Below are 21463 nucleotides of genomic sequence, written 5' to 3' on the forward strand. Positions count from 1 at the left end.
GGCATGATCTTGGCTCACTGCAATCTCCACCTCCCAGGTTCACACCATTCTCCTGCCTCAGCCTCCTGAGTAGCTGAGACTACAGGCAACTGCCAACATGCCCTGCTAATTTTTTTGTATTTTTAGTAGAGACGGAGTTTTACCATGTAAGCCAAGATGGTCTCCATCTCCCGACCTCGTGATCTGCCCGCCTCAGCCTCCCAAAGTGCTGGGATTACAGGCTTGGGTCACAATAGTTCCTTTTTAAAAAAACACTATATTAATCACGTTGTAGTTTAACTTGAATTGCATATATTTGTTTATATTTTCAAAATGTATTTTCATGTTTATATTTTCAAAACCAATGTATTTTGAGACAAAAATGGCATTACTTTACTTTTATAAAAAAGACCGTAAGGCCTGGTGCAAAAGTAGACAGCTTGATTTTCATATCTACTTCTGCATCAATCTGTTATGAGCTTTCTAAAAATTTAAGTATACAGGAAAATCTGTTCCTGCACGGAAAAGGCATAAGTAGTTGAGAAAGAAAGTGTACTTTAATAACCTTTTAAGATGATTGTGGGTTTTCTTCTCTGATAATAAACCAAATTGATAAGTGTTAAGTTTCTTATAGGTGAGTTTCAATGTGGAATTTAAAATTCATATAAAATATTCTTTACTGGGTTACATAAATATCTACTGATCCATCTTACACTTTGAGTGGATCTTTTACCCATGCATGATTTTGTAACATCATGCACTAATTATTTAAAAATATTAGCTCACTGATTTATGCAGACTTTCCAACTGCTAGCCTATTTAATTATAAAACATACAAAATCCATTTGTTAATATCACCAGTATTTTAATAAGAAAGTCTTTAACTTTTGAAAAACAGCCAATCTCACATTGGGAGATAACAACTTCTCCAAAATTCCAGTTTTCATTTGTAACCTCATATATTATCATTGACAATACGTGATGTCAAGTGTTTTATTTGAAGAGACAAATGCACTTAGTTTATTATTGAAAAAACACCTGCCATACACTTTTTTGAAAATAGCTAGTTTGTCTCTCAGTCCTATATTTCAAGTAAAAATAGTATTTCATGAAAAAAGCAGCTCATCTGCTTACAACTCAAACAAGCACAAGCGTTTTGTTTTGAGGCAAGTATTTTACTTAGGTATGAATCCCAAATGCTTTATATATCCTCCCATTTTGTCACATAAAATATTAAAAATATGTGGATTCAACTCAAAATTTGACAAAGGTAGTACCTTTATTGCCTCATCAAAGGCATTTTGTGAAACAGACTTTTTGCCTTCGATTGTGTGACAATGAAGAGATAAATGTCTACTAGAATAGAAGATTCCATTGCCTTGATTTATACTAAAATGCCAACAGTTTTCACTACTATCTCTTTTGTGTCATTAATGCAAGTGTCCACACATTGCAAAAAGGCAAGTAACAATTATGCTATTATTGTATAAATGGTGTAGACATTGAACATCCATCAGGGTCTTGGAGATTCCTGTGTTCACATGAATACTTAGAAAATTGCTGTATTAGAGTGGAATGATAATATTGCTTGCTCTGCCTCTTTTGATACTTGTAAACATTACCCCATCTTTGTGTAAGCCATTATTCATTGGATAGTCTATTAAATGTAGCTAAACTTAATCACTAACTAATATAGAATTCAGTATCAGAAATAGAATGTTGTTATACAAGAATCTGAAATGTGGCATCAGCTTAGTGGAGGGGGTTTAGCTGCCAGAACAGTCTGTCCACTGCCATCTGAAAAGCCTGTGACTGTTGTTCCGCAATGACAAATGATTTTGTCTAACTATTGTTTGCTTTATCTCTAGACTCAGATCTTGCAATGGTCAAGGCTAGAGTCTTAGGCACAATTATAGGCTACCTTTAGAATGGTGGTGTGTGCCACTTCCTTCTTGATACAGTTAGTAAACTCTGACCAATAGAAAAGTAAATATCTTTTACCTTTCATAATCAGACTTTTTCATAGTAAAAAGGGGAGCTATTAATAAATATGTATGGACAAGGAGTATAAGTCAGGATTATATCAAGCAAATGGAATACACACGTCATACAAGAAGAAATAAACTCAAATTATAATATGCCACTCTGCAGGACAATATAGGAAACATCACAATGCTAAGGAATTTGCTGTGTGCTTGTACCATGTATTCTTAGTTCGTAGAGTGTTATTTGGAGCCTGTGTGGTTGAAAATCAAACAATTGTTTTTACATAGAAAATTTAAACAATCATAAGGGATCACTGCAAAACATTGATCAAATACAGTATAGTCAAGGTTAAACATGTGTACCAGAATCTTTTTCAAAAAATCCAATATTCTTTTAATACTTCTTGCTGGATTTTGGGGTTAACTGTACTAAATAAGTTTGTTTTCATTTAAGGTTATTTTCCAAATGTTCTTATACCATAAAAGAAAAAAATACACACAAAGAAGGAATGAACCAACCAGAAAGGCTCATGGCTAAAGAGCAAACACTATCATGTTTAAAATATCTGTTGTGACATCGTTGGCCATGATTATTTGCAGATAAAATTAACCTCAGACAATCATACTGACCGTCTACTCAGATTTTGAGTAATCAATATTTCCAAATGAATGTTAAGCTCAGGTAAATCTAGCAGCAGCCTATTCTAACGTGATCCTTCTCCAAAAAGTTATAGCTGGAAAGGAGTCTCATGGGGTGCAGATTTGATAGAGAGGTTCACAAAACAACCAGAGATTCTGGAGTTTGTGTTTCACGCAGTAAATTTGACACAGGTTATATTTGGGGTCTGAAAGGTTTCCATCACCTTTAGTTTATCACTAATTTATTTTTCTGTCAACATGAAACCAAAATCAACCTCCAGCTTATATGGACCCCTAGCTATGTTGACCCTCTGTAAAATTTGGCACTCATAATACCTGCTGTATCTTGATTTCTGTGGATTTATATGGTGAAAAGCCAGCACATACCGATATTTGGTACCAATATCTGGGGTGCCAGAGTTTCCCAAATAAGCAATTTATTGTTCCTTTGTGTTTTTAAAATCACCTAACCTGCCCCTCAAAATAACTCTTTTTATTAAAAACACCTTGTGATTTATAAGAGTATATCTGCCAAGTTTTGTGAAAACTCTGGCATAACCTTGGTAGCACCCCTAATTTGACACTACATTGTTGAATAAATGAATTAACATTTACATGCCCAGTGATCTGACTACATTTAGGTTTGTTCTTCAAGTTTTAGCATTTTAGGATTTCCTTTTTTTCTCTCTCTCTCTCTTTCCCTGTTGTTCTCCTTCTCTCTTCTTTTTCTTGTCTGTTTCCCTCCAATCGTTCTGCTACTTGTTCCCCTCCCCGCTCCCTTTTCCTCTTCTTCCTCCTTTTTCTCACTTTTCTTAAGATCCGGCTATGCTTGGCTCTCCACTCCTGAGTTACTTCACTTAAAATAATGGTCTCCAATTTCAAACATCATATGTGCTCACTCATAAATGAGAGTTGAGCTATGAGAGCATAAAGACATAAGAATGATACAATAGACTTGGAGGGAAAGAGTGGAGGGTGGGTAAGGGATAAAAGGCTTCACGTTGGGTGCAGTGTACACTGCTTGGGTGATGGGTGCACCAAAGTCTCAGAAATCAGCACTATATCACGTATTCATGTAACAAAACACCACCTATTCCCCCAGAAGCTATTGAAGTAAAAAAATAGAAATTAAAAACATATCCAGCTATGGGGATTTTAGGAAGAAAGGCAGGAAAGAACTATCATAAGTGTAGTTTCTAGAATTTAAAATATGAAATTAATATTATGAGTTTCTGAGAAATGTTTTATACCACCCAATTTAGACAGGAAAAAAAAATCTCACAGAGGTTACATAACTCGTCTAAGTTATGTAAGCGGTGGCTTTTAAAATTGTATAATAATTACCTAGTGATGCATTTATTCATTTATGCATTCAACACACACATCCTCTATTCCTGGTATCCCAGCCCTGTTCTAGGTAATAAAAATGAAGTGGCCAAAAAGACCAAGTTTTGCCCTGATCTTGATTAAGCATATATTCTCGAGAGAGGGGTCAGATTGGAAAAAATGAAAAATAAGCTAATACATAAATGAGATTATTTAAAATGCAGTAATGCTGTAAAAAATAAACAAACACACACACAATTGAGTAGAGTCATTTGACAGTATGAAGTGGAGTATGTTGATGGGGCGTGAAGATCAGGGTTTCAACTAGGATGTGCATGGTAAAGGTATATCTGAAAAAGTAATATTTCAGTTGAGCTGTAAAAGTCAGAGAAGCCCAAATATGAGAAGATTAGGGAAAAGGACATATGAGGCAGAAGGACAGCAATACAAAGTCCTTGTGTAGAGGATCTAGAAGAGTGGTTGGGGTTGATGTCAGGTCAGAGGGGCAGGCAGGGAGCCAGTGATATTGAGCAGAACACCATTGTCAGAGGTTTAGGTTTTATTTTCTTTGTAACAAGAAATCACTAGACAGTTTTTTAAGCAAGAGGTGAGAGATATGATGTGGTTAATACTCAAAAGTTTTCCCATTTAATTGGTTAAAAATTTTGTAGAGAGAGGACAATTAAGAAGGAAAATATTTTTTTAAATGGCCATCTAAGTGTTCCAGGTTTAAAAAAACAAAAAACAAAAAAAAACAGGGATCTATAGACTGACTCGATAAATGCAGATATATTGAAAGTAGAATCCAGTTTTCATATCCAAGACAAAGACATTTTTTTAAATTTTAAAACTTAAACTATATGAATAATGTTTATACAAAAAAGATATTAATTAAAATATGCTGATGCATATATTTTAATATAAAAGTAATTAAAATCAACCTCATCTATGAGCCTCTATGTACTGTTGATTTTTTTTTTCACATTTCAGACTATATTCCACTCTCTCAAAACGTTAATTTGTGGGAGGCCAAACAAAAATTCTATTTCACTGAAAGAAAAGTAAACATAAATCAAAGATGTTTCTGATTGATAAAAATTGTGTATTAAAATAGTGAGACGTGTTTTGATCTGTATTAGTAAATGGATGCCTTTCATAGAGGTTGAAATAGTGATTTACATTTTCAAGAGTGTATGTAACTATGTTTCATGAGACAGCATTTTAAAATAGAGATATACTTAGAATAGGCTTTTAATGCTAAAAACCCAAAGGAGAGATGTATCAGAAAAACAGTTCTTTGACTTTTACTTCATTACAACCTCCTGAGACTAATCCGTTTTATAATAAATGTAGTCATAGCTTATTTATCACAGTAACACAATTTAAAAAACAAATGAAAACCAATCTTGTCTACTTCTTCTTGGGCATTCTTCAGGGAAATAGCTGCTTATATTTTGTGTCCATTTTTAAATTGAAATGTTTTTTCTTTGTTTTGTTTTTACTGTTGGGTTTTGAGAATTTTTTTAAATTGGGTGAGATACTACAGATATGTGGTTTGCAAATATTTTCTCCCAGTCTGTAGTTTGTCTTCGTCTCTTCCAAATAAGGTATTTCGCAGAGCTAACATTTTTTTCATTTTGATGAAATTAATTCATTAGTTTTTTTTCTTGTATGGATCATGAGTTTGGTGTTGTCTAAGAACTTTTTGAGGGTTTTCTCCACGTGTTTTTCTAAAAGTTTTAGTTTCATGTTGTAAATTTAGTTCTGTAGTTCATTTTGACTTAATTGCTGAGTGGGCTTTAAAGTTAAGTTGATGCTCAGTTTTGCCTGGGAAATGTGGAAGTCTAAGCCCCGCCCAGGTCTTTGTTGATATGAGTGAAGGTGGGTACAGTTATTTTAGGTGTGTTTGGCTGGACTAACGAGGTTGTTATCTAAAACTTTTCTGTCTTGCTAGACTGCCTTCTCTGGTCCTCTAGCTGAAGACAACAGGCTTTTTCTCGTTCTTTCCTTCTTTTGTGTGCGCTTTTGGTGTTTCTGGGTGGCTAGCTTCTTCAATTCCAAGTCTCAAATATGTGAGGTAAAAAGCAATTTCAGGGCACTCTCCACTGTGTCACTTCTTGAGTCCCCAAACCTTAGCTGCTATATCTTTGTCTCTCTAACTTTGGAATTAATGTTTATTTTAAATATGATATCCAGAGTTTGTAGTTGTACTTAACAGGAGGAATAGACAACATTACATTTCCTCCATCTTCACAGAAGGAGAAGTTCTAGCCACAGATTTTTATGATGTTTTCTGGAAATAGCCTTTAAAATATTCAAGGAAACTCAAACTTCATTATATTTAAAGAGAATAATAACATGTAAAGCACTTAACATTGTTTTAAAAAAGAATATTATGGTCATGACTTGTGAATGTAGGGGAGTAAGGCAAAGCTTTTCTTATTCTCAATCATCCCATATCCTTAGGGAAAGATAAACAATGGCAAGATTTAGAAGGATATTCCCATTAACAGACACACAGATTATTAGTTTTCCTTCTCTAATTTAATATTTCTCTTCTCTTCCACAGCCTCCCTTTCTACCTCCCTACAACCCCTCAACTTCTGAATATTTTCTCTTGATGTGATTCTCTCAGGTTTCATTCTGTGTCAATGAATGCAGATAACACTTATTCGTGTTTAGTTAAAGTAATACTTGTGATTTACTTTGTGTGTAACCCTGTTTCTATGTGGTTCAAAAGGAGCCAATCCTACCCGCTCCACCTCCAACGAAAGGAATGTCCCCAGCCATTTAATCAGGATCTTCATTCTGTCTCTCAACAGTGATTGGTCCCAAAATAGATCCTTGATCCAATTAGATCCCTTCCCAGAGTTTTTCTGCTTTAATTATTAAGGCAGGAAGGCTTTGTCCACTAGGATTGTTACACTGGAAAAATGTGAGTCCTGGCTTGCCATTCACTGTTTTATCTGACATAGGGAAGTAGTCTGCCCAAACAAAATCAAGCTCAGCTAAACAGAATTCAGAGAAGTAGAAAGAAACAAACCCCTGCTTGCTATTTTAGCTACTGGATTTCGTTTTTCTGGGAGCCAGCAGCCAGGCTTAGGTCTCTCAGATTATAAATTACCTTTTCCCCTTAATAAATGTTTATATACATGTAACTGAAAGTCTTATGATTTCTATAACTTAGTTTCTTCCTTTATTTAAATAAACTATTGCTACATTTAATGAATACTAAGGGATAGTGATGTTCTAAAAGCTAAAAATAGAAGAATAAGCAAGGTTCTGCCTTAATAAACTTGTAGTAGTAGGGGAGTGTTTGCCAACAATTTTCAAATCAGGGACATGAAGAAAATATTCTTTTTGTCCAGGAGCAGTGGCTCACACCTATAATTCCAACACTCTGGGCGGCCACAGTGGGTGGATCACTTGAGGCCAGGAATTCAAGACAAGCCTGGCCAACATGGTGAAACCCCATATCTACTAACAATACAAAAATTAGTTGGGCTTGGTGGTGGGAGCCTGTAATCCCAGCTACTTGGGATGCTGAGGTCGAAGTTTCACTTGAATGTGGGAGGCAGGGGCTTCAGTGAGCTGAGATAGCCCTACTGCACTTCAGCCTGGATATCAGAGTGAGACTCTGTCTCGAAAAGAAAAAAATATATATTATTTTTGTGTAAAGCTGGAGCAAATGCTGGTCTTCCATATTGCATGATTTTAAGGAGAACCAATGCTATCCCATACTAAGAGATACCCCAGTAGAATACAAAGGGTGCAGAGGGGGCAGTGTACCTTGAGTAGGAGCCAACAGGAGTAAATATGCACAGAATTTCACCCATACTTTATTTATTATTAAATAAATATTTTAATGAAGTCTAATACACACGTGTGTGTGTGTGTAAGAGACAGAGAAAGAGAGAGAGATGCAAAGATCTTAAATGTAAAATGATGTGTTTTCCAAAGCAAACGTACCTGTATAATCACCCCCCTAGATTTAGTAACACGTTTTAGGTGAGAGTTACTGATGCTGTTGAATGCGGTAGCAGTTCATTTATTTACAACACTGTATAATGTTCTAAGGTTTAAATGTTTACTCGATCCTGCTATTGATAGGATGTATTGTACCCAATTCATTTCTCTTTATTTTTCATGTTTCTATCTAAAATCCACTTGGAATAACTTCTGTTTAAAGCATACAGTAGGAGCCAAGTTTTTTTTTTTTTCCATATAAGTAGCAATTGATTCAGCATCATTCATTAAAGGAATATTTTTCCTCATTTGTGTTTATTTACCTATGTTACTTTCAAATGTCTCATAAGAGTAGGTTTATTTCTGAACTCTTATTTCTTTTCCATTAATCTATGTGTCTCTCCCAATGCCAGTACCAAATTGTCTTCATGACTGTGACTGGTGTTTGGTGGTGGGTGCCAACTGGCTCTGTTCCTCTTCAGAACTGTTTTTGCCTGCTTGGCCCATTTATTTTATCGTTTACCGTTTAAATGAAACTTCATTGAGTTGGCAGATCAAATTAGAGAAAACTGAACCTTTAAAATACTGAGCCCTCTCATTCATAAATGTAAAAATTCTTCCATTCTTGCAGGTTGCAATTTAATTTAATACTAATAAGTAGTTTTGTGCACAGAGGTCTTGTTGCTCCTTTGAAAGTAACATGTAGCAAAACGAAACAAAACAAAAAAAAATGGGAAACATTGGCTCTTTTGAAAACATTCTCATTTCTTTAGTTTTCAGCAGTTTTGCTATGATCCCCATCATCTGTTCCTTTTACTTATCCTGCTTAGTTTTTTTAAACTTCTTGTGTCTGTGTGTTGATATCTTTCATTAGATTTTGAGAGTTCTTTAATCTTATGGCATTAAATATTTCTTCTCTCCTTTTGTCTCTCTTCCCTTATTCAGAAACACCAATTACAAATATGGCAGACCATCGACTGTGTCTCATATGTCTCTTACCCTTTTTTTGTCTGAACTTTTACATTTTATTTTCTTTCCATATCTTAGTCTTGATATACTGACCTATTTGTCAGTTCATTAAGTATCTCCACAGTGGCATTGATTTATGTGAGTCTCATATATTGAGTTCTTAATTTTGATGATTTTATTTTACATTCTAGAATTTCAGTGTATTTCTGTCTTCCATTGATTTCTATTTTCTGTTGACATTGTCCATCAAATCATCTATTCACTTGAACATATTATATTTTTTCTTTCTTTGTCTGATAAAGTTAATATTTTGTTCTCCCGAGAATTTTTTTTCTAATGTCAACTTTTTCCTCTTAATTTTAGATTTTTTATTTTTTTGTTTCTGTATGCCTGCTGTTTTCTATTAAATGTCATGAAATACTTCAGAAACTATTTGAGGCTCTGAGTGGTGTTATATTCCCACACTTAGAACTTATTTTTATTTTTTTCATATAGTTGAGGTAGGCGTAGATCATCTTAATCCAGTCTGAGTTTTATCAGACTTGAAGCTGGGATTCAGTCTTTTTATAAGGGCTCTTTAATTTTCATATCATGCTTTCTTTACATAAGCAACTTTTGAAAGGTTGCACATTTACTAAGGTTTCTTTCGTAGAAGATTCTGTCCTTCAAAATGTATCTTGGCAGAATATTAAATTACTGTTAGATTACTGAATATTATTCTTAGATTTTCAGGTTTTTACATAATTCTACTCTACTTTTCAACTTCTCGGCTACTGCTAATGAATTAGTAAATTTCCACTTGGGAATCTGATACACATTGGATTGTCTTCCTATATTTCCCTTCTTTTTAGACCTTTTTTCTTTCCAATCTTACAGGCTTAGTTGCTCTAGGGTGGCTTCAAATTCATGCTTTTTAAAAACTTCACCTGGTTTATCAAGTTGTGCTAGTGAATATTAATATGATACTATCCAGTTCTTCATGACTAAAAGCAGAAGTCTTCACCTCTTTTCATTTTAACTCTTGTTGTTATAGTTGTCCCAGAGTTATCATCTGTCATGGTAAAACTTTAAAATTCAGTGGTTACAAAAGGACATTTTCTTTATATCTGGCACCAATTCTGGCATATAGGTGTCTAGTGATCACAAAAGGATGGTATTTTTCAGATGATTTTATAAACAGTTGTGTAGTGCCTCTGTTCCTCTAGAAATGGATAAAGGGATTATATTTCCATTAATATTTAGAACTGACGTGAATCATAGTGAAATGTTTTAAAATTAGTATTCATTCTTTGTGCTTGGTACCATTTCCTACCTTCTTGTATAATTTTAATTAAAAAGCCCGTTCAAATATAATTGACACAGATTTTCCATTGCATTGCTGTGTTCTATTTATTAGAAGATACTGTCTCTGCAATAATTGTTTTCTACTGTGCAACTATTTTTCTTAATGAAATGGAAACTATAAAATTGTAGCATGTAGCATTTCCCTTTCTGAAGGGGTTACTAGTAAGGTTAGAACTTAATTTGTTGCCAGATTCTAACGAGTTTATGGAAAACTTTGAAAATATTTCGTAGACTACACACCTCTGATTTTATTTATTTTTTACTATTTTTATCATAATTTCTTTAGCTATGTTTAATATTTCTGTTGAATAGTACAGGGATAATTTTCTTTATTTTGTCTTTATTTCTTTTGTAAGCTAAACCTTTAAAATGTTGATAAGGCAATATAAACTAAATAAAAGAAAATATTTTATCTCCCAAAAGTAAATTGTAAATATTCAAAGATCAAGATATTATTTTATATATTTTGAATATAGCTACACCAAAAGAGAGTGCTTTAAACAAAATATATGCCTAATAATGGAATTCACTCATATACTTTTCTCTATACTGTATTTAACTCTGGGCTTCTCAAAGAGTAGGTGTTTAAAAATGTTAAATAAATTATCCACTATTTGTTAAGTAATAATAAGTTAAGTGAACTTGAAGTGCAATTAGATACACCAAACTCATTGATATTTCAGGACAGAAACTAAACATACTAATACATAGAAAATTAATATGATTTTCTTCCAAATGGAATAAATTGATTATCTTTTAGTACTCAACCATGTAGAAACCTGAAGGACTAAAACATTTGCTCTGTTTTAAACAGACAGACTCTTTTGATCCATGTCTTGCAGAACATAAAAGTTTGCATGACAATCATGAAAGCCTTTCATGTTCCCAGGTCAGGCAATAGAGTGTAATAAGCTGACTTTGCACTCACAGACCTGAGTCTTAGTGCTTAACAGTATTTCTCTGACATTGTAAGTCATTTAACTACTCTGTGCTTCAGTGTCCTCAGTGACAAATTCACAGAGAAACTAAACTCATAATAGTGTTTTTTAGAAAGCTTAATAGATATTATGAGCAACATGAGTTTCTCAGTGGAGGGCAAGACTGAGATTCCCTGGCTTTTAGTTTTCAGTCAGGTACATCTTTCCACAGTTGGTGAAAGATATTGGATTATATTAGTGTACAAGTTCAGAGATAAAGAAGTATTTCAATTCAACAATTATTTTGTGTGACTCTCATGGGCAGGATGCTATTCTGGATGCTAAAACTTGCAAAAAATAATGTAAAATATTTCAGCTTAAAGAAATGATACATGAAAAGTGAAGAAACATGAAATAGCATGGCGTGTTTCAGAAACAGCTAAGAAGTCGGTGTGTCAGCCCCAGGGGTAAGGGAAAAGTAGACAATGTTATGGGTTGAAAATCTTTCAGAGTCCAGGTCACAAAAGGCCACTTCTGCCATATTCCTGAGGCTGAATTTAAGCTTGTGAACAAGAAAGGGGCTTTGTAGGATGTTTAGAACAAGGGAGACTTGGGAAGATTGATCATGCCACTCACCAAGAGCAAGTCTAGTCTTAGGCCTCCTCCACATACTGAAATAGGAGAACTTCCAGCAAGGAAACAGGCACTGTCTATGGGAGGCAGTGTCTCTCTTGCCTAATAGCCTGGAAGAAAATAGGCATAGTAACCCATTCAGCCATCAACAAACACATTTTGTGGTACTATGTGGTAGATTATTCTGTGCTTAACATTTTGGAATGCATGCTCCAAGGCAGAGAGACATGGAAGCACTAAATTGTTTAACTCTTTTTAAAGTCTGAAATTGTCCCCATGGTTATGCCTTTGTTTTAACTTACATCTTCATATATAATTTTAAAAATATTATTAAATCATAACATCAGTCTCTTCATTATTCTACTCTGTGTGGTCTGTGTTAAAAAACAAGCTGTTGTTACTTATGTCTATGCCACCTTTTCTAAATCTGTGGTTTTGTTCAAGCCATTGGTTTGCTTGGAAGTTCTTTCACGTTCTAGGTAGTTCTTGAAATTCTGTCCTGTTTTTCGTGTCCTCTCTTTAACCAAGTGCACCTCTCCTGCCCTGTACTATCATAGCATCGTATTTATTTATGCTCTCCTGATGACATTTGTTGCATGTATTCATAAATTATTGCTTTTGTGAGTTCAAATTATTTGAATGGATGATGACAATAATGCCTACTATTATGAACATCTACCATATGCCACTCATTTGCAAAGTTAATAACCTATAATATTTCTAACCTTTACAATGTCTCTCTAAGATAAGTGTCAAGGGCCCTGTTTGCTTATGGTGACCACGAAATGCAGAGATGGTTCAGTAACCTCCTAATTTCACACAGTTTGTAAGTGGCAAAAACAATGTTTTATGTGCATGTCTGACTTTAATGTTCATTGCAATGTATAAGGTCATTTTAAATTTACTTTCTCTTTCAGCTAGATTATTCATTCCTTGGAATCAGGGATAGAGGCTTATTGAACTGCATATATCTTCTAAGTCATAGTCATGACACTGTTTTTCAACACAAAGCTGGACACTGTGCTATGCATTTTTGTGTGTTATTTCAAGTACTACTGGCAAGAGCTCTGTGAGACGGGTGTTATTATCACTATTATTTAAACTCAGGTATGTTAGAACATGCAGTCTTTGGTTTTCTGTTTCTGCATTAATTCGCTGAGGATAATAATCTTCCAGCTGCAAAGGAAGGTTGCTGAAAAGGATATGATTTTGTTCTTTTTTATGGCTGTATAGTATTCCATAGTGTGTATATGCCACATTTTCTTTATCCAATCCAGCACTGATGTGCCCCTAGTAGTTAAAATAAAAGTTGAGACAAAAGAAACATACCAAACTTACTTCCATCAGCAGTGATTTCACAATTCTCTTCTCATCTCAGGCATTAGCACATTAGCACACTTAAATATATTTGCCCCAAAGTATCACTAGTAATGTCATATTGCTTCAATTCAAACTTCTTTGATTGTTAATGAGAATACATATTTTTCCTGTTTCTTAGCATTTAAAACATCTAGGTTCTGAGAACTAATATGTCCTTTGCATGTGTTTTACTCTTCATATTGGTTTATTTAAATTCCTTAAGATTAATAATTTCAATATGTTATCTGCCATATGTACCACAAATGTTTTGTTTGTTTGTTGCATTTCTGTCTTTTAAAATGCAGAGATTCTAATATTTTTTGTGTGATATTTTAAAATTTTGCCTATGTGTGAAGTCCTTTCCCATGCCCAAATCAAATTTGTCTAATTCAGTTTCACTTGTGCAATATAAATAAATTATGTCAATCCACTGGAACGCATACAACATATTTGAAATAATAAAATCATTTTAATTTTGAGAAAAAACCCTCAGTTATGAAAACTGAGACAGAGAGAGGTAAAGTGATAGGTAACTTGTAATAAATTATATAGCATTAAATGGTAGAGATCGGATTTGAAGCAGGAAGAAAATAATAAGAAATGTAGAAAGCACAAGCTGTGTGTTGGGTACTGGCTTAGGCATGGTGGCTAATAAGAAGCAGAGCTGTTGAATAGCAGTGGTGAGAGTGGGCATCCTGGTCTTGTTCTGAATCCTAGGGGAAAAGCTTCAAACTTTTCCTCATTGAGTATGGTGTTGTTACCTGTGGGTTTGCCACATATGGGTATTATTTTGTTGAGGTACATTCCTTCTATACCTAATTTGGTAAGAGTTCTTTTTATCATAAACAGTTGTTGAATTTTGTCAAATGCTTTTTCTGTGTCTGGTGAGATGATCATATGCTTTGTTCTTCATTCTGCTAATGTTGTGTATCACATTGATTGATCTGCCTATGTTGAACCATCCTTGCATTCCAGGGAAAAATTCCACTCAATAGTGGCGAATCATCTTTTAATGTGTTGATTAATTTGGTTTGCTAGTATTTTGTTGAGGATTTGTGCATCAATGTTTATCAAGGATATTGGCCTATAGTTTTTTGTTTTCTTTCTTTTTTTGTCATATCCTTCTTTGGCTTTGGTATCAGAATAATGCTGGCTTCATAAAAGGAATTTGGAAGTATTCCTGCTTCTTGGATCTTTTGGAGTAGTTTGTGGATAATTGATACTGGTTCTTTTCTAAAAGTTTGGTAGAATTTAGGAGTAAAGCCATTAGAGCCTGGACTTTTCTTTGATGGAAAAGAAAAGATACTTGCCCCAAAGTATCACTAGAGATGTCACATTGCTGCAGTTCAAACTTCTCTGATTATTAATGAGGATATGTATTTTTCCTGTTTCTTAGCATTTAAAACGTCTAGGTTTGGAGAACTAATATGTACTTTGCATGTGTTTTACTCTTCATATTGGTTTATTTAAATTCCTTCTTTGGTAATTTTTATTTTAGGAGAAAATTTGCTGCTGTACCACATTCAGGGAGAAAGTTTGGTTGCCATAAAATTGAGGAAAGCCTAAACAAAGTAAGATTTTATTCAACATCCTTCAGTTTGAGGAGAATAATTTACAAGACTTAAGAAAGGGCCACATTCAGATTTTCCTCACCTAGTGAAGAGCCAGGACAGGTCCTGAGGGAAGGAAATTAGCTTCCAAGATGGTAAATTTTATGACCAGTTCAACATCCTCTCTCATTATTGGTCTGTTAATAGTTTATATTTCTTCATGATTCAGTCTTGGTTGGATTTATGTGTCTGGGAATTTATCCATATCTTCTAGACTATCCAATTTTTTGGCATATAATTGCTTATAATAATTCTGTAAGATCCTTTGTATTTCTGTGGTATCAGTTGTAATGTTTCCTCTTTCTTTCTTAATTTTATTTATTTGAGGCCCTTTTCTCTTAGTCAAGCTAAATAATTTTTTCAGTTTTATCTTTTTAAAAAAGAGCTTTTACTTTTGTTTATCTTTTGTGTTCCTTTTCTACTCGCAAGTCCTTCCAGATTGGGTAAATCTAACTCAAATATCCTCCAAGCTTTGCTGAATTTCTCTTCTGAGGACCTCTTTACAGAAACTTTTAGAGATAAAATGAATAAAAGTTTCAAATATGAAGACAAAATAATTTGCCATTATTTCTGACTTCAAGGCACTGTGGATCTAGAAACAGAGAAGGACAGTGTGAGGAGGGCTCTGAAAGTTGTCATATAGAGAAAATAAGAGTGAGCTCCAACTAGCAAATCCCCCATTTTAGTACAGGCTGCATCATATCAGGCCCATATATTCTGATGGTTCCACTAAATATTATCTAGTTTTCTTCAGAAGTTTGAAATGTTCAAGATTACATAGGGGATGTTATGAAAATGTCTATTTTACATTTCATTTGCACTTACTGAGCTGCGAATTTTAGGAGACCTAACTTTGCCTTATGGAAAATCCTGTCTGGGTTGTTTCAGGCATTTTATTCTTAGGAACCATCTGGTGAGAAGCCCGGGTTCTTAGTTTGAAACTTGATCTATCTGTTACTTTTCTTTCTTTTTTTTTTTTTATTTTAAAACATCCTCTTTCTTTCCTTCATTTGCTTTTGTGTGTGTGTGTGTGTGGTTCCAAACAAACTTGATTCCTTCCTCACTTTCTTCATCCATCTAATGATACTTTTTCTATTCATTGATGGTCCTGTCTATATTATGAGTACTGCCAGAGAATACTTTAGTATTAAAAGGGCACTCTAAAGAAAACCTGCAGACTTTGGAGCTAAATAGACTGTGAGTCAATAGATATTATAATTTACAGATATTATAGTGGAGAACTTACCATTGTGTTAGGCATATGAGACCATCAATAAATAAAATATGTTCTTATCTTTATTGTTAACTATTATAAACATGCAATTTATAAAATCCATGGAACTTCCAGATGATTTCATGTATTTCTGGACAAAGAGTCAAATACAGAACCACCACTGTATGTGTTGTGAGTTACCCAGAGGAAAAATGTTTTGTACACAAATGCATATCTTTATGGTCTCCAGAGTTTACCCCTAGAAGTTCTAGAATGATAGGCTTTTAAAGAAATCAATTTTTCTGTTTCTTAAACTGAAATAATAACTCAGATATATCTCTTACTTTACAATTTATCAGGTGGTGCTTATCAAATAATCATAGAATTGTACTCTTCCTGAATAGCTCCTTGGCTTCCTTCACTGGCCTAAATCCACAGTGAGGTTCTAATAATTTTGTTTGTTTTAGAAGGATTAAGTAACTTTTCTTAAATTAATCTGCACCCTTGGCTATAGGTATTTGCAAAGTAGATTACTTGAATGCAACATTTGGCTGAGCCTCTCCTACCTTTTAGACCTCCTCTTGACCTCTTGGAAGCTAATTTCCTTCCCTCAGGACCTGTCCTGGCTCTCCACCAGATAAGGGAAAATCTGAATCTGGCCCTTTCTTAAGTCATCCTCTCCTCAAACTGAGGGTGCTGAATAAAATCTTACTTTGTTTAGGCTTTCCCCAATTATATGGCAAGCAAACTTTCTCCCTGAATGTGGTACAGCAACAAATTTTCTCCTAAAAACATGAATGGAAACACAATTTTCCACCATTAGAGTTATTTTATTTATAATAGAAAGAATTAATTTAGTCTGCGTAATATTTTTTCATAGAGTCTAGACAGAGAATTCACGTTTTTCCTACTAAATTGACGTTGATCTTATTTCTTACAAATTTACAACCCTGACTAATGGCATGTTTCTTCCTGCCCTCAGTCATTTGGTGTTAATGGTGCTGTGTCCAAAACAGTTGATTTCTGTTTTCCACATAACTCATCAGCTCCTTATAGCAGTGGTGACAGTTTTAGCTCATCTTGCTACATCAACATAATTCAATTAGGCAATATTTATTAAACATGTGCTATATGCCAAACTCTATGCTTTGCTAAGATATCAAGAGAAATGCAGAATTATATCTCCCCTCAAATAATTAAACAGAGACTGAGAGGCCACCCACATGTTATGATGTCTGGGTTTTATAAAAGAAGAAAGAAGAGAACATTAGAGGTTTTAATAAAGAAGTGGTCCATTCATCAAAGAAAAGGTTGTCAAAAGGTTCACAGGTGGACGATGAAGTTGATCCTCAAAGCCCAAGTAAAAATTTTCTAGGTGGGAAAGGGAGTCAGGTGGTATGATATATAGCATAGAACAAACTCAGCAAAGATAACTAAATAGATGAAGACATAGAATGTTACAACATCAAGGTCTATTCATTTGGAAAGTAGCATGGTCAGATTTGCTGTTGGAAAATGTCACTTATCTATATAAACTAGGAGGGAGTAGAGGCAGTGAGCCCGTACAAGAGATTCTCATGGCCACCTGGGCTGGACATATAAGGGCTTAAAGGAGGTGGTGGACATCCACAGCTAATGACAGGACTTTAGAACAAACACATATGATGGATTGAATTATGGCTTCATTCTATCTACAAGCCTTAACAATGAAATGTGGATAGTGACACTACCCAACTAAGAAAACTGTGAAACCCATATGATATAGTTCATTCATCCCAGTGGCTAGTAAAACTATCATTATTATCAATATTATAGCTATTGAAGTATTTGTATTGAAAACAGAAAACAAGGAAGAATTACAGGATATGCCCAAGATGTAGTGGGAAGAGAGAGAGAGAGTGGGAGACAGGGTTTAAGATGTGGACATTTAGCAAAAGCAAGAATTTAGGAGACATTCTTGTGGAAGTCACAGCACTGGGTTTCACTGGTGAGATAGCAATAGTATTACAATAACATTGATATATACAGCTATGATTTATTGACAGTCACAGGCCCAACCACTTCATTCGTAATAGCCCATTTAATTCTCATAGCAACTCTGAGGCAGAAAACAGTATTGTCATTATTACTCTGATCAGAGGAAACTGAGGCATAGAAATATTAACTTGTTTAGAAACATATCCTGGGAAAGTGACATCATTTGATATAAACCCTAGCAATCTGTCTCTAGAATCTCTGCCCTTTACCATGTGGCTGAGAGCCTGCTGTAGATGCTTGAAGGAAATCGTTGATTATAGAGGTGATCGCTAACAAGTAGTCAATTAAAGATTACCAGTAAAGAAGACTGTGCAGTAGTCCTCCCTTATCTGCAGTTTTGCTTTCCACATTTTCAGTTACCCACAGCTAACTGTGGTCCACAAATATTAAATGAAACATTTCACACATAAACAATACATAAGTTTTAACTCGTGCACCATTCTGAGTAGGGTAATAAAATCTCACACCATCCTGTTATGCCCCACCTGGGATATGAATCAGCCCTTTGTCCAATGTATTTATGCTGAATTTGCTACCTGTCCCATTAGTCATTTAGGAGCTTTCTCACATATCAGACTGACTGTGGAAGTATTGGTAGTGCAGTGTTTGTGTTCCAGTCACCCTTATTTTACTTAACAATGGCCCAAAGACCAAGAATGGTGATGCTGCTAATTCAGTTAGGTCAAAGAGAAGCTAAAACGCCTTTTCTTTAAGTGAAAAGAAAATTTCTCTACCTAATAAAGAAATAAAAGATATTGCATTGTCAGGTTGCTAAGATTTAATGGAAGAACAAATATTCTATCCATAAAATTGTAAATAAGGAAAAAGAAATGTGTGCAGAAAGTAGTATATCTAGAGTTTGGTATCATCCATGGTTTTAGGCATCCACAGGGTGTATTAGAACTTATCCCCCACAGATAAAAGAGGACTACCATACTTGCTTTATTTGTGTCCCTGGGAAGCCACTGACCCTTAGGCTCAGAGTACAGTGGGCCTAACACTGTAGAGAGTGTAGACTGCATTTCCACCCAACTCTTGCCATTATTGCATCTGGGCAAAGTGGTGAGTGAGGATGGGGAGCAAAGGAGTATCTATCACTTTCAAATTATCTCTCTGCTCCATAGATTCCATATACAATTCTTGGAAACACAGAGCAACTATGTTGTACTCAGCTCCATATTCCCCAGGGTTTATCACTGTTTTTGGTGCATTGCAGGTATCTCATTCTTATTTGCTCCATTGAGAAACAGGAATTGAACAATGCTGGAGGGAGTAAAGACATTCAGTTACTCAAAATAGCCAAAAAGTATTTGATTAACAGTCTTGACTACTAACACACTGTTGACTTCCAAATCCAAATGTTGTCCTGTACTGTTTCTTAAGATTTTATATAGGAGAATTCTTAGTATATACCACTTTGTGGACAGAGCATAGGTCCTCACTAAAGCACATTGGATCATTTTATTAACTAACTAGTCAAAGATGGAAAGTGCAACCCAACAGTCTAGATGAGCTTGTCAAAAGGCAATAAAGTAATAATGATAATAACATTAATGTACATGCTATTTATTCCAGACACTAGTGTATGCCAATCATTAGAACATTTACCTTACACACAACACATACACCATTCTCCATAAATATTGACATTCTTCCATTCCTGGTATCATTTTCTAAGGAGAATCCTACTTAGTGAGACTGACTCTTAGACTTTTGAGAGGAAGAGTCAGGAGGGATGGAAAGGTTTTAGAAGGCAAAAAGAGGCATATGGATGTATAAGCTTGAGAGTGAGAGCAGTAGCTATTAAAAATTTTTAGGGGTGGAATGTTGAGAAGAATGATCAAACTGTGTGTGTGTGTGTGTGTGTGTGTGTGTGTGTGTAGGTGTATAGGTACATATATATGTAAAAACACTCAGATTATTTAGAAATTGATCATTTAAAATTACCTTATTTGAACAAATTATGTTTTATTAAATTTATTAATGTATATGGTTCTTAATTAACCAATATAACACTCTGGGAATAGCCCCATGATGACAGCTCAGCATTCCACATTAATCATGTCTGTTCATCACAAAAGTCATGTATCTAAGGCAGATATTTGTGCCACATTTTGTGTCTAAGGACACTGAAGTTTAGGGAGACCAAATTTCTGCCTGAGAACCCATTGCTAACCATTCATAGTTCCAGTCAGAATTCAGATCTTTGTCATGCAAGGCTCTTTCCAAGGCATAGTCTCTTTCTGCTCAGGCGCACTCTCTAGTCATTTCCTCTAATAAGCTGAAATATCTCTATGTCCATGGCTGTTGGTGCTTCAAATAAAAACAACAGTAGCTTTAGCTGCTAGGGACAAATTCCCATTTTCTCCTATCCATCTTAAACTTGCTCACACACTGGTTTTATTAGGTCCCAAGCCAGTTTAGATTTATAACCCAGTAAATTCTCATCTGGCTATTTTTTGGGAGTTGGGTTCAAAAATCTGCCTTCAGACTAGCTTTGGCAAGAGAAAGATGTTCTACCCCTTAGCTTTACCCTGCTAAAGACCCTAGATCACAATCCAGCCAGCACTGGATGCCATCAGACCCATCTCCTCTGGGAGGAGATATTCCAGCTCTTGAAATATTCACTCTGTTTGTCAAACACCAGTGTGTCTCCCATGGCATGGGTAATTTAGCCTGGGAAGTGCTCTGTCTTTCTCACTTCATCAAAATAATCACTATCAGCACTCTTTACTTTGGTATGCCACAACACATGTTGTAAACTGCTTTTACATACATTGGTTATTCTACGAATTACAAACACCCAAATATAAGGACACATAAAATTTGGAAAATAGAGTAAAAAAAGCTAAGTATACCATCTGCCCTAATACAGCAGTAATGTTAATGAGAAATCCCTAAATGTTTTATTCATGTGCATTCATTCAACTGATTTATTTTAATTTAACATAGGGTAATGGAATTCTTTCTTGGTACTGTACAAATGTAACTTTAATCATGATTCTAGTTTTAACAAAGGCTACCATTCCCCAACGAACTATATTCAATGCACTAGGTGTTTACACATATTATCAACTTATTTTATTTTGTTAGAAAAACCCATTTATTAGTAACATTTTTTCTTGTTCTACTAGTCAGAAAATTAGGGCGCAGAAAGATCAAATTGAATTGCATAAGATAACTTGATATATCTGTTTTATAAGAAACAACATGTTACTGATGTTAATTTTTATATGATCTTCATTTTTTCTTATTATATGTGACACTGAAATAATATTCATATATTTTGGATTATTTTCTTAGGTTAGTTTTTGAAAATCAATACTACTAGGTCAGTATACATAAACACACTTCTTAAGTGTAGAGATATAAGTTGAAGAATAAAATGCTCCAAAGAAACTGACAATAATTTACACCATACTAGCTGTTCATTTCAGAGAACAGTTGCTAGATTTTGTTGAAGCATGGTACCTCATTAGTGTTCTA

This window comes from Rhinopithecus bieti, unplaced genomic scaffold, assembly GCF_001698545.2.
Source record: "Rhinopithecus bieti isolate Rb0 unplaced genomic scaffold, ASM169854v2 scaffold_34489, whole genome shotgun sequence".
NCBI lineage: Eukaryota > Metazoa > Chordata > Mammalia > Primates > Cercopithecidae > Rhinopithecus > Rhinopithecus bieti.